Source organism: Aethalodelphis obliquidens, unplaced genomic scaffold (assembly GCF_003676395.1).
Source record: "Aethalodelphis obliquidens isolate GAN/ISIS:26980383/991018 unplaced genomic scaffold, ASM367639v1 scaffold39, whole genome shotgun sequence".
NCBI classification, from domain to species: domain Eukaryota; kingdom Metazoa; phylum Chordata; class Mammalia; order Artiodactyla; family Delphinidae; genus Aethalodelphis; species Aethalodelphis obliquidens.
The window spans coordinates 16,159,297-16,175,122 of record NW_020837983.1 but is presented as its reverse complement, the minus strand read 5'-3'; the positions used below and the strand labels follow the sequence as shown (position 1 = coordinate 16,175,122).

General features: G+C 35.2%; 1 long non-coding RNA gene across 1 annotated transcript in view; it reads right to left on the bottom strand.

Moving 5' to 3' along the window:
* Positions 1-906: 906 nt before the first annotated feature.
* The window catches only part of LOC113633431 (uncharacterized), a 204,945-nt gene continuing 190,025 nt past the window's right edge, over positions 907-15,826 (bottom strand). Inside the window, exons 5-6 of the long non-coding RNA XR_003438197.1 lie at positions 1,461-1,526; positions 907-993 (exon numbers count right to left, since the gene is read on the bottom strand). This is a non-coding gene — a long non-coding RNA (uncharacterized LOC113633431). The remainder of the gene's footprint in view (positions 994-1,460; positions 1,527-15,826) is intronic.

Genomic DNA, 15,826 nt, shown 5'->3' with positions numbered 1-15,826 from the left:
CAGACTGAAAATAAAGGTATGAAAAAAGATATTCCATGCAAATGGAAACCAACAGAAATCTGGGGCAGCATACTGGTATTAGACAAAATAGACTTTAAGACAAAGACTTTAAAAAGATACAAGGAAGGTCATTACATGATAATAAAGGGCTCAATTCAAGAAGAGGATATAACATTTATAAATATCTATGCACCCAACATAAGAGCATCTAAGTATATAAAGCAAATATTAACAGACCTAAATGGAAAAATAGATAGTACAATAATAGTAAGGGACTTTAATACCCCACTTTCACCAATGGATAGATGATCCTGTTAGAAAATCAATGAGGAAACATTGGCCTTAAACAACATGTTAGATCTAATGGACTTAACAGATATTTTCAGAACATTCCATACAAAAGCAACAGAATACACATTTTTCTCAAGGGCACATGGAACTTTCTCCAGGAGAGATCATAAGTTAGGCCACAACACAAGTCTTAATAAATTTAAGAAGACCGAAATCCTATCAAGCATCTTTTCTGACCTCATTGGTATGAAATTAGAAGTCAATTACAAGAATAAAAGTGGTACCAAATGTAAAATAGATAGCTAGTGGGAAGCAGCTGCATAGCACAGGGAGATCAGCTCAGTGCTTTGTGTCCACCTAGAGGGGTGGGATAGGGAGGGTGGGAGGGAGATGCAAGAGGGAGGAGATATAGGGATATAGGTATATGTATAGCTGATTCACTTCATTATACAGCAGAAACTAACACACCATTGTAAAGCAATTATACTCCAATAAAGATGTTAAAAATTTTTTTTTAAATAAAAGTGGAGTATTTACAAATATGTAGAAATTAAACAACATGCTGCTGAGTAGAAGGTCAAAGAAGAAATCAAAAGAGAAATTTTTTAAATCTTGAGACAAATGAAAATATAAAAGCAACATACCAAAACTTATGGGATGCAGCAGAGCCATTCTAAGATGAAAGTTCCTAGTGATAAATGCCTAGACCAAGAAATAAGAAAAATCTCAAATAAACAACTTAACTTTATACTTCAAGGAACTAGAAAAAGAACAATTGAAGCCCAAAGGTAGTACAGGCACAGCTCATTTTATTGAGCTTCACTTTATTGAACTTTGTGGATATTGCATTTTTTACAAATTAAAGGTTTGTGGCAATGTTGCACTAAACAAATCTATCTGTGCCATTTTTCCAAAAGCATTTGTTCACTTTGTGTCTCTGTGTCAGATTTTGGTAATTCTCACAATATTTTAAATCCCCACCAGCAAAAGATTATAACCTGCTGAAGGCTCAGATGATGTTTAGCATTTTTTAGCAATAAAGTATTTTTTAATTAAGATATATACTTTGTTTTTTAAGACACAATTCTATTGTACACTTAATAGACTAAGATAGAGTGTAAACATAACTTCCATATGCCCTGGGAAACCCCAAAATCCATGTGACTCACTTTATTGTGATATTCTCTTTATTGCAGTGATCTGGAACCAAAGTCACAAAATCTCCTGAGGTATGCCTGTAGAAGAAAGGAAATAACAAAGTTCAGAAAGGAAATATATGAAATAATAGAGACTAGAAAAAAAAGCAGTGCTATTAGCTGATTTTTTGAAAAGTTAAACAAAATTGAAAAAACTTCAGCTAAACTCCCCAAGGAAAAAAGAAAGGACTGAAATAAATAAAATCAGAAATGAAATAGGAGATGTTGCAACTGATACAAAGGATCATAAAAGACTACTATGAACAATTGTATACCAACAAATTGGACAAAGTAGAAGAAATGGATAAATTCCTAGAAACACACAATCCACTGACTGAAGCATGTAGAAATAGAAAATCTGAACACATTTATTACTACTAAGGAGACTGAATCAGTAATAAAAAGCACCCAACAAACAAAAGTCCAGGAGCAGATGGCTTTACTGGTGAATTCTACCAAACATTTAAAGAAGAATTATTACCAGCCTTTCTCAACAGAACAGGAGGGAACCCTTTGAAACTCATTTTACAAAGCCAATGTTACCCTGATACCAAAACCAGACAAGGATGCCACAAGAAAATTACAGACCAATATCCCTGATGAACATAGATGCAAAACTCCTCAACAAAGTATTAACAAACTGAATTGAACAACATGTTAAAAGCATCCTACGCCATGATCAAGTGGGATTTATTCAAAGGATACAAGGATGGTTCAACATCTGCAAATCAGTTAATGCGATATACCACTTTAACAAATGAAGGGTAAAAATCATATGCTTGTCTAATAGATGCAGAAAAAGTATTTGACAAAATTCAACATCTATTTATAATAATAGCTTTCAACTAAGTGGGTATAGAGGTAGCACACCTCAACATAATAAAGCCATATAAAACAAGCCCACAGCTAACATACTCCATGGTGAAAAGCTGAAAGCTTTTCCTCTAAGATCAGGAATGAGACAGGGATGCCCACTCTTGCCACTTATTCAACATAGTATTGGGGACTTCCCTGGTGGTGCAGTGGTTAAGAATCCATCTGCCAAAGCAGGGGACACAGGTTTGAGCCCTGACCTGGGAAGATCCCACATGCCATGGAGCAACTAAGCCCGTGCACCACAGCTACTGAGCCTGTGCTCTAGAGCCCACAAGCCACAACTACTGAGCCTGCGTGCCACAACTACTGAAGCCCATGCACCTAGAGCCCGTGCTCTGCAACAAGAGAAGCCACCGCAATGAGAAGCCCATGCACCACAAAGAGTAGTCCCCACTTGCTGCAACTAGAGAAAGCCCACGCAAAACAACAAAGACCCCAAACGGCCAAATATAAATAAATTCATAACAAAAAAATAGTACTGGAAGTCCTAGACAGAGCAATTAGATAAATAAATAAGTGAAATAAAAGGTATCCCAATTGAAAAGGAAGAAGTAAAACTGTCACTATTTGCAGATGATATATAAAAATCCTAAAGACTCTACCAAAAACACTATATTAGAATAAATGAATTCAGTAAAGTTGCTGGATACAAAATCTTTATACAAAAACCTGTTGTACTTCTCTATACTAATAACAAACTATGAAAAAGAGAAATTAAGAAAACAATCCCATTTACAATTGCATCCAAAGAACCCCCAAAATACCTAGGAAGAAATGTAACCAAGATGGTGACAGACCTGTACACAGAAAACTTTAAGGCCTTGATGAAAGAAATTGAAGAAGAGAAACAAAAAGATATTTCATGCTAATGGATTAGAAGAATTAATACTGTTAAAACCTTCATATTGCTCAACTAATCTACAGATTCAATGCAATTCCCATCAAAACTCCAATGACATTTTCACAAAAATAGAACAAACCAACCTAAAATTTATATGGAACCACAAAGACCCTGATTAGCAAAAACAATCTTGAGAAAGAAGAACAAAGCTGGGGGCATCACACGTCCTGATTTCAAACTATATTACAGAGCTATAGTAATCAAAACAGTATGGTATTGCCTTTATACAGACACATAGATCAATGGAACTGAATAGAGAGCCCAGAAATAAACTCACATATATATAATGAATTAATTTATGACAAAATAACCAAGAATATACAATGGTAAAATGACGGTCTCTTCAATAAATGTTGTTGGGAAACTGGACAGTCACACACAAAAGAATGAAACTAGACCATTATCTTACACCACACACAAAAACTAGCTCAAAATGGATTAAAGACTTGAACAAAGACTGAAACCATAAAACTAGAAGAAAACATAGGGGATGAGCTATTTGACTTTGGTTTTGGCAACAACTTTTTGCATTTGACACCAAAAGCAAAGGCAACAAAAGCAAACAACAACAACAGGTGGGGCTACATCAAATTAAAAAGCTTCTACACAGCAAAAGAAACCATGAACTAAGTGAAAAGGCAACCTACTGAAAGGGAGAAAAATATTTGCAAATCATGTATTTGATAACAGGTTAATATCCAAAATGTATTTTTAAAAACTCAATAGTAAAACAAAACAAAACAACACTAGAAAATGATTTAAAAATGGGTAGAGGATATAATTAAGACATTTCTCCAAAGAAGATATACAGAAGGCCAACAGGTACATGAAAAGGTATTCAACATTGTTAATCATTAGAGAAATGCAAATCAAAACCACAATGAGTTAGTATCTTGTACCTGTTAGAATGGCTATTATTGAAAAGATGAGAAATAACAAGTGTTGGCAAGGATGCAGAGAAAGGGGAACACTTGTGTACTGTTGGTGGGAATGTAAATTGGTGTAGCTACTATAGAAAACAGTATGGACTTTCCTCAAAAATTGAAAATAGAATTACCATATGATCCACTTCTGAGTACCTAACTGAAAGGAACAGAAATACTAACTGGAAAAGATATCTGTTCCTCCATGTTCATTGCAGCATTATTTGCAATAGCCAATCATGGAAGTAACCTAAGTGTCCAATGATAGATGAATGGATAAGGAGGTTGTGTATGTATATACAATGGAATATTATTCAGCTATAGAAAAGAAGGAAATCTTGCCATTTGTGACAACATGGATGGACTTTGAGGGCATTGTGTTAAGTGAAATAAGTGAGAAAAAATACAAATACCATATGATCTCACTTATATGTGGAATCTAAAAAACAAATAAAATTGGAACTCACAGATACAGAGAAAAGATTGGTGTGCCAGAGGTTGGGAGGGTGGACAAAATGGGAGGTGGCCAAAGCATACAAACTTCAGTTATAAAATAAATAAGTCATGAGTATGTAATGTACAGTATGATGACTATAGTTAATAATAATGTATATATGAAAGTTGCTAAGAGTAGATCTTAAAAGTTTTCATCACAAGGAAAAAATTATAACTATGATGATGCATGTTATCTGGACTTACTGTGTTCATCATTTTGCGATATATACAAATATAGATCATTTTGTTGTACTGAAATTAATACATTGTTACATGTGAATTATATCTCAATGAAAAAAGTCTTAAAATAAATAATAATGAAGAATGCATAGAATTCAGAAACAAAAAAGTATAAGGATAAAAACAGAAATCTATTAAGTAACAGAAATAGTAAATATATATAAATATTTATTTATAGAATTTTAGATATATAGAAACATATCTAGAAACAAATTTCTATTCAATTAAGGAGAAAGAAAACATGATTAAAATTAGAAATTATAGCGAGAATAGAAAAACTGATTTGCTAATATAAATTACCAAAATTGACCCAAATGTGAAAGCCAAAAGAACTTGAAAGAAAAATGACTTCATAGTCATCTCATGAAACACTGAAAAAGACAATTGATAAAAATCTCACACTTACTGGTGCTTAATACAACAGTTAAAATAAATTTCCATTCAAATAGGAATTAGTAAGGATTCCTATTCTGATCCTTATTTCCTTTTTTTATGTTCTAGTGAATTACAATAAGAAGTCAGAAAACATAGATGTAACAAAATATAAAAGTGAGAAAAGCCACTTTTATTTCAACAGTTCTCTACTTAGAAACTCAAGGGAATTGGCTGAAAGTTTACTAGAATTGAAATATTACTTAAGAATCTGAATAAAAATGTAATATTCACAAGTGAATAATCATTCTTCTAATTTAATGGGAGGAAATTAAGAAAATAAAGGTAACTATAAATGACCTCAATAAGAAACATATTAGGTGTATATAAAATTTTGCTAAAGAATAAAAATTCACATTAAATGATAATGCTAATTACTATAAAGATGATATTTTTCTGTAATAAATTTTTAGGTTATACTCAGAGATAAAAATATATTGAAATTTATCTGGAGTAACAAACATCTAGTTAATATGTGTTTTACATACAAACAAAAATATTAAAGGGATGTGCCTTGTATAAAATTCAAATTTATTATGGAGTTACAATAATTAAAGTAATATAAACTTAACCCCAAAATCAATCAACAGAAGAATCACTGCACAATAAAATAGAATTGGGTCATTCTATTTGAGTGGAGCTGGAAAAACTTGACTTGTAGAAAATTAGATCACACTGCACCCCCAAATAAATTTCATATTAAAGGCTAAGTATTAAAGTGAACTAGGATAAAACATAGGAGAACATTTTTGCATTGGTTTTGCTACCTGGGCAGAGCCAGGATAAGCAGAATAAAGAAGAAACTTTCCTAGGGCCTCTGGGGTAATATCCAGAAATGGAGCTTGGTTTAGATATGGAGAACTTTCCCACTCATTTCACCATAAATGTGGACTTCTTACCACCTGCACCTGTATATATCAGTTTCCACATGAATATCTCATGTCTTCTTCCAATAACTCATTTCACAAACTTTCCCAGAATACATTGGCCCTGGATATCTACTATGGTGATAGAAAGAATCTCTAGCTAGCCCTTTGGGATTAAGCAAAGGATCTTGCAACAGGACATCAGGGAGAAAACACACCTAATTTTATGAGAAGTTTATTGTTTATGAAATTTTCATAAACAATCTGGCATTTGAGAAACAGGACCTTAAAAGGTAAAATTTGAGTATATTGATATGAGAGAAGGATAGCCCATGATGAATAGCAACGAAAAAAAGCAAAGAATTGGGAAAGTTTGGGAACATAGGAGAGGACATGAAGTAATAGAATGGGCGACAAGATTAGTAAATATTAGTTTACTAGGTCTGCCATAGTAAAGCACTACTTACTGAGTAACAGAAATTTATTCTCACTGTTTTGGAGGCTAGAAATCTGTGATCAAGTAGATCAAGCAGGGCCATGCTCCCTTTCCAGGCACTAAGGAAAAATCTGTTTCAGGCCTTTCTCCTAGCCTCTGGAGATTTGATTGCCTATGTAAAGACCCTATCTCCAAATAAGGTCACATTCTGAGACATTGGGAGTTAAGATTCCAGTATGCCTTTTTTGAGCAGTAGCAGAGGAGACACAATCAACACATTACAATAAGCAACAGATCAGGAAGGACTTTATATAATGGGCTAATGGAGTAAAGTACTGCTTAACAATACCTTAGGTAACAACCTAAGTTAAATGATTTTAGTCCAAGGAAGAAGCAAAAATGAGAGGAAGGGAAATGAATCTAGTTATCAAAAGCAAAAAAGTTAAATGTAGTTAATAACATCAGAATAATTTAAGATATGACAATTTACATATGCTTTGTTATTTCTTCTAGAAATTAGTAATTTGTAATTCAGGTCATGGAAGAACTACACCCAAACACAGATTTTAGCAAAAAGAATACTGGAGCTACCAAGAAAAGTTGAACCAACAGCCTACAAAAATGGACAATAACAAAGAAATCTGCTGGAGGATATATAATCCCAGGAACTTTGCATGCCCCGACAATGAACAGCAGATGGTACTAAGTCCAAAGAATATTGGTAAATAAAATCGCCAACGGTTTCAATCAGATGAAAAACTGGAATGTTAACTCCAAATCCTATGTAAACCAGTTTCCAGAGAGAATTTTTTTTCTTTTTAAGTGAAAACATATTTGCATTTTGATTGCACATTTCTTCCAAGGCTTTCAAAGCATTTCTATGCATAAGTTTTTCTGCTTTATGAGTAATCCAGGGCAATTCACTTTTAAGCTTGTATTGTGTTATTGTTTTCATTATAAATGTTGAATGCATATTTCAGGTACATTGCAGTTTCTGGGGTTGGGGGAGCAGTAACTACCACTGAAAACAGTGTCTCTATATGCACATGAATATAAAATATGAATACATTCTAAGCTATATAAATATGAACAAACTAGGAAATAATAGACATATAAGCATATCACCATAAAAAAAATATCCAGTTCTATACTACTTAATCTTTTTTTTTTTTTTTTGCGGTACGTGGGCCTCTCACTGTTGTGGCCTCTCCCGTTGCGGAGCACAGGCTCCGGACGCTCAGGCTCAGTGGCCATGGCTCATGGGCCCAGCCGCTCTGCGGCATGTGGGATTTTCCTGGACCAGGGCACGAACCCGCATCCCCTGCATCAGCAGGCGGACTCTCAACCACTGCGCCACCAGGGAAGCCCTACTTAAATCTTTTTGCAGTATGTAAAGGGTTATAGTAATTATGCAAAAATATAACTCATAGAAAACCATTTATATTAACACCACAGTAAAATCATCTCTAACATGGGTTATGTTTTAAAATAAGTGCATAAAGAGAAAACTGCATGTTGTAAAAATTATGCTTAATAGCCCATTAAATAACCATAAACTACACTATGTGATTTTGTGCATTCTGTCTCTACAACATGGGATTGAATTGGTTTTGTTTTTGGCTTTTGGTTTTTTGGTGGGCACCAAATAAAGTAACTAACATATAAAGTTCATTCTGTAATAGGTGATTATAGATGATTTTCTTATACTGAGCACATGTAGTTGAATTTGGATAAGTAAAATGTGAATATGACAGTTCCACTTTCATGATTGGAATTTACTGCATTTTTACTCAAATCAATAAACTATCTTTAGACTCCAAAGTAAAAGCAACAAAAGCCAAAAATAAACAAGTGGGACTACACCAAACTAAAAAGCTTCTGCACAGCAAAGGAAATCATCAACAAAATGGGAAGATAATTTATCAAATGGGAGAAAATATTTGCAAATCATATATCTGATAAGGGTTTAATACCCAAAATATATAAAGAACTCATACAACTCAACAGAAAAACAAACAACCCAATTTAAAAATGAGCAGAGGAACGGAATAGACATATAAGAGGACATATAGATGGCTAACAGATACATGAAAAGGTATTCAACATCACTGTTTATCAGGGAAATGCCAATCAAAACCACAATGAAATACCATCTTATGATCGTTAGAATAACTACTATCAAAATGACAAGAAATAACAAGTGTTGATGAGGATATAGAGAAAATAGAACCCTTGTTCACTGTTGGTGGGAATGTAAACTGGTGCAATCATTATGGAAAACAGTATGTAAGTTCCTAAAAAAATTAAAACTAGAATTACCCTTGATCCAGCAATTCTACTTCTGTGTATTTAATCTCAAAAAAATGAAAACACTAACTTGAAAAGATATCTATACCCCCATGTTCATTGCAGCATTATTTACAATAGCCAACACACAGAAGCAGCCAATGGATAAATGGATAAAGAAGTTGTGGTGTGTGTGTGGGGTGTGTGGAATGGAATACACACAATAGAATATTACACAGCCATAAAAAAAGAAGGAAATCTTGCCATTTGCAACACCATGGATGCACCTTCAGGGCATTTTGCTAAGTGAAGTAGGATGGAAAAAGACAAACACCACATGATTTCACTTATATATGGAATCTAAAAATCAAGCCAAAAAACAAACAAAAAAAATGGAGCTCATAGATACGGAGAACACAGATTGGTTGTTGTCAGAGGTGGGAGGTGGGTGAAATGGGAGGTGTTCAAAAGCCACAGACTTCCAGTTATAAAATAAGTCCTGGGGATGTAATGTCCAACATGGTAATTATAATTAATAGTGCTGTATTGTACATTTGAAAGTTGCTAAGAGCATAGATCTTAAAAGTTCTCATCACAAGGAAAAGAAAAATATCTGTATGTGTGGTGATGGATGTTAACTATACTTAACTGTGGTGATCATTTCACAATATATACAAATATTGAATCACGTTGTATACCTGAAACTAATACACTGTTATATGTCAATTACTTCTCAATGAAAAAAATTGTAATAAAAGAAAACTCTTTAAACCCTGACTGACCTATCCCTTCTCTCTCATTTGCTCTCCCACTTATTTTCATTGTCTCTTGGTCTCTCATTAATTCCAACTCTTTATTTTTCTATCTCTTGGATGCCACAGGTTCTATAAGGCTAATAATTCCTATGGGCCATAATGAGAAGAAAGCAGTATTGGAAGCTGTCTCAGGCTTACCCAGACTCTACCAGTTATTAGTTATGAGGTCTTAGGTCACTAGACCTCCCTGATCAATACCATAAAGTCAGAGTCAGTGCCTAATTCATATGGTTTGGGAAGACTAAAGATATAGACCTTATAAACAGACAAACAAGTAAGTATTATAAATGTATAACATAAATGGTGAAACTGAGGCTTAGAGAAATTGAGCCCAACATTATAATGATACGAAATTGTGATTGACTATTATGACTTCAAAGCCAGAGTTCTTCATTGTTCTATATCTATAATAAAAAAAGCCATAAATACAACAGTATCTTCCTCAAGCTTTTACTACTATATTCAGAACTAAACACATTTATCTAACAACTGAGAGATCCAAGCTCTTTTCTTTTCTGCTTCCTGCCATCTATTTGTGAAGATTCTATGCCTACATTATCACATTCTGCAAATTCCCCCAGTTACTTCAATGGGATGTGGGTCATAGAAAATATGTATGAGAAAGCTAAAATATACCATATGGTGAATGGAGATAAAAATTCAACTTAAATGCAGCAAATAGAAGAAATGAGCCATTTGCTCCGCATATATCTCATAAAACTGTTGAGACAATGTTTATAAATCACCTTAGTGTCCCTTCTAAAGGGGCTTCATATTAATTATTATGTGTTATCTTAAATATTCTATTGGTTTCATAAAATGTAATAAAAGAAAGCCCCCAAAATCAGAACAAACCTTAAGCACTGTTCTCAGTAACATTACATACAGATAAAATAAAATAAATGCATGCCAAAATTATCTTAGATAGAAAAACAACAAAAGTTATGAATTAAGTAAAAAGGAATAAAAGTTTAAGTGTGCCGTTTCCTTTTCATTCCAACTAGCTTACTTTTGCTTATAATAATATGTTAGGATATATACAGAATTTTCCTAGATGCTTTCTGAATTTAGCAATTTCACTCTTTGGCCCTGGTAAATACATAGCAAGGAAGCATGCCATTATGAAAAATATTGAGATTCTAGATGACTGAATTAGTAACAATGGATGTCCCGTTTGTTAACAGCCTTCAGGATTTGTCCTTATTCCAGATAGCACAAATCCCAAACATTAAGGATAATCACTAAAATACATATTCATGGATTTTTTTTCTAATCAAAAAATGAATATGAATGTTCTTCAGGAAAAATTTCATGTTAAAAAATATAACAAGAGCAGTAAAATCCTCCATAATCTCCCCCGAGTAACCTCTATTTCATCTTAAACAATGAAAAGTACTATGATAAAAAAACAACTAAGCAAAAAACTGACTTAATTTGTTTTTAAGTAGCTCACAACTCTCAAATCTTAGAAACATCTGCTTTGGAAAATATTTGTTTAGATTATCAGTTAAAATGGCGGTACACATTCTTTACCCATTCAACAAATGGTGATTCTTCATTTAACTACTATCCATTCAAAATATACAGATTAAAGACCTACTAAATTTAAGGCACTCTTCTAGGTCATGGGAATGAACCAAACAAATGTAAATTTGTGTCCTCATAGAAATTACATTCTAGTTAAGACTAGAATAGGGGGCAAATAATAAACAGCAACAAAAATTTTTTTTCATATGGTACTATTTTAAAAGGTGATAATTGCTTTGAAGGAAAAATAGAGCAGAGAAGGGAACAAGAGACTGCCGAGGAGTAAACAGTGTTGTGATTTTAAAGAGGCTGGTCAGAGAAGGCTCCACTGATAGTATTTGAGCAGAGCTGCAGGAGATGAAGAATAGAGCCATGCCTATGTCTGGGAAATCGGGTTTCAGACATTTCTCACATGTTCTTAGTCCCTGTCCCATCAAAGAAAAAAATCAAAAGACATTTTAGCAATAATTATTGATTTTCACTGTTGCAGTTTAGAGTAAAAATCACTGCTTTACTGTTTTTTGGTCAATGAGTATCTCATTGCCCTGTTAAAGTATAAACAATAAGGCTTAACTTCACCTGTTCATTCTCTGCCCATACTGAATCAATTCTTTACCAATCATTTTATTCCTTATGGAAATTCAACAGAACATGGGATGCAATCATAAACATTTCAGCTTTATTGAAATTACAGCTAAAATGTTAGATTCTCATACTTTTAAACTATGAGAAGAATCTCAGGGTGTGTGTGTGGTGATATATGGCAATTGGCACTCAGTACCATGTCGAAGGGACAAGAGAAAATAGGGGGGACTATATTGAGCTGAAGAGGACATGTTCCATCAAGTGTTGGAAACCACTCAGGATTTTTTAAAGAAAAAATACACACACAAATAGACACTTTAACTTATGTATGAGCTATTCTCATTTTTGAATAATGGCAAATTTAAATTAAAAAAATTAATCAAAAAATCTACAAACAATAAATGCTGGAGAGGGTGTGGAGAAAAGGGAACCCTCTTACACTGTTGGTGGGAATGTAAACTGGTACAGCCACTGTGGAGAACAGTATGGAGGTTCCTTAAAAAACTCAAAATAGGGCTTCCCTGGTGGCGCAGTGGTTGAGAGTCTGCCTGCTGATGCAGGGGACACGGGTTCGTGCCCCGGTTCGGGAAGATCCCACATGCCGTGGAGCGGCTGGGCCTGTGAGCCATGGCTGCTGGGCCTGCGCGTCCGGAGCCTGTGCTCCGCAACGGGAGAGGCCACAACAGTGAGAGGCCCGCGTACCGCAAAAAAAACCCCAACAAAACTCAAAATAGAATTACCATATGATCCAGCAATCTCACTGCTGGGCATATACCCAGAGAAAACCATAATTCAAAAAGCTCCATGAATCCTAATGTTCATTGCAGCACTATTTACAATAGCCAGGACATGGAAGCAACTTAAATGTCCATCAACAAGGGAATGGATAAAGAAGATGTGGTACAATATATACAATGGAATATTAGCCATAAAAAGGAACAAAATTGTGTCATTTGCAGAGATGTGGATGGACCTAGAGACTGTCATACAGAGTGAAGTAAGTCAGAAAGAGAAAAACAAATATCGTATAATAATGCATATATGTGGAATCTAGAAAAATGGTACAGATGATCTTAGTTGCAAAGCAGAAATAGGGACACAGATGTGGAGAACAAATGTATGGCTACCAAGGGGGACGGGGGGGTGGAATGAATTGGGAGATTGGGATTGACATATATACACTACTATGTATAAAATAGATAACTAATGAGAACCTACTGTATAGCACAGGGAACTGTACTCGGTGCTCTGTGGTGACTTAAATGGGAAGGAAATCAAAAAGAGAGGGGATATATATACGCATGGCTGATTCACTTTGCTGTACAGCACAGCAATGTAAAGCAACTGTACTCCAATTAAAAAAAATAAACTAAAAAGAAAAATTAATCACCATATGTTGGTCATAATAGGCCAGATTTAGCACTCATGTTTCCACTTAAGAACCTCTAGTATGGGTTTGGAACATGTGTCATGAGTAAAAACACATCTTCCTTGACTCCCAGTGCCTTGACCTCCACCTAGCCAGACCATATAATGACTCTTTGTATTTTATGGAGATAGATCTGGGTAAAGATGAGCTCAATGTGGAGAATGTCAAAGAAACCCAGACAAACTTGTGGGATCAGAAACTAAAAATGGTATATTTCTCACATTCTAGATAGAGAATGATATCAAGACCATCATTCACCAAACAAGGGGTGAGGGCAAACGCTATAAAATCTTAAAGTCATAGGACTAAGCCTGTATTATCCCACTGTCCCCACTCATGGAGAGGTGTGCTAGAATCAGTCATGAATAGACACATCGTGGACAGACACATTCCCTCCTGGAAAGGGACCTAGCTTCCAGCCACCTCATGCGTTTATAAAGGAGTTAGACAAGAGCTGAGATCACCATTTTATCTGGTCTTACTGGCAAGCGAAACATTCTATTCTCTGACACCAATTGCCTGCAGAGGTTGCGTATGAGAGACCTGTTGAGGAACCGCTGCTAGCTTGTGAGTAAGATTATCTGGAAGACATGCGGGTTTGTCTCAGGTGACACCCCGTTTCCAGAGGCTTATTAAATTTACATCCTCCCATCAAGGGCATGTACAATATTTTTGTCAACTTTTTTTGACAAGTTTTCACTCTGGGCTACTTCCTGGGACAGTTCTAAGAAGCAGTATGGGGCTATCTATCCATATATACATTGCAGAGGGAGAAGAAGTTACACATCCTTTAACTCCTCACCCTTCCTGGGGTCATCAGGCCTTCAGCCTTGAGGACGAGCCAGATTGTTTGTCTTTTTTTTTTTGGCCACGCCATGCGGCGTGAGGAACCTTAGTTCCCCGACCAGGGATTGAACTCACACCCCCTGCAGTGGAAGTGCGGAGCCTTAACCGCTGGACTGCCAGGGAAGTCCCAATTGTTTGTCTTTTTTTCTGGAGCACTGAACTCTCCAGGAATTGGGTCATTATCATTTCACACCAAAAGTAACCCCAGAAGCAGAGAAGCATGTCTTCAAAGCAAAGATGAGGTTAGAGCTGCTCTTGTAATCAGTGACTATCAGGTACCATCTAATGGAAAAGAGCATCCAAATTTATGTCCATCTAATTGCATTCAATCAAGGTCTAGGTAATGCCAATTTGTTTCCATAGGGGATCTCCTTATGAGTATGCCCTTATAATCTGATCTTAGTGACCCCCTACCTGACCATACAACTTAGTCATCATCAATGGCTCATGAGTATGCAAAAACAACACAGTTTAGCTTTCAGCCCATTGGGAAAGAACAGGAAATAGTGGGAGCTCAGGAATATTTGGTCAGCTGAATAGGATGCAAGTATTCTAGGTCGGTAGCAGGGAAACAGAGCAGCATCTACCAGTGCCCACCATGAGTACTTTTAAGTTTTATTCAACTTAAATTGTCCTTTCCCCTCTTAGCTTTTTCCCACTCTTCTACTTCATTTCTTTTTTTCACCTCTTCATTTATCTTTCTTTCTTTTTTTTTTTTTTCTCCTGCTGATACCTAAGACTTACCATCCTTGAACTGGGTATCAGAGAACCTAGACTCTTAGGTTCTAGCTCTGTCAAAAATTGGGTGGCCTTGGGAAAGTCTCTTGAGCTCCCCATACCTTGATGTTTTTATCTGTATGGTTGTAGGGTGGATAAAGTGGGGAGGAGGGCAATTAGTGGGGGGTTTGAAATGTATTTTAGGGATGCTGTGGAGTATAATTGAACTACACGGGTTTAAATCCAAATGCCTCTACCTACAACTGGTGTGATTCTGGAAGACTCACATAATCTGGCTAACTCTCAGTCTCCCAGTTACAAGGGGGAATAATGATAATACCTAAGCTGTCAGGATAATTATTATGATTGTATACATAGGGCATTTAATGCAACACCTGTCATGTACTAAGTTTCCAATAAATGATAGCCAGTATTTTCATTTTTTACTAGCCATATAAATATATATTATTAATTTGTCTGACCCTCCTGATTTTATTCATAACTAAAATTATTAATTATATTGTTGTTGGTTCCTTAATTGACTAGCTTTGGGAAAAATCACATAATGCCAGAGTATCATTTTTCTTTCACTTTCAAGTTACCACTTTTCCTCGTCACCATACAACCAGTGTCTCCTTCCTTTCCCAATAAGAGTGTTCCCTTTAAAATTAGCTTTCTCTTATTATCTCTTTATCTCATTAGCTTTCTGCTCCTTTAGAAGTCTCAGCAACTTGCAAGAATATACACTCTCAAGATCTATTTGATATGTAATTTTCACCTACAAGTCCATCGAATAAATACTTAGTAAGCTCCTGTAGTATCAGTAGAGTGGCAGAGTAGACTAAATAAAGCAATAGAAAATCATTTTTTGTCTGTGTAGGCTGCAGGTGACCAACTAAAGAAAAGTAGCCATGAAGAGAGGAAGGAGAAAGAAGAAACATTAAGCACAGGGTCAAGTACAACAT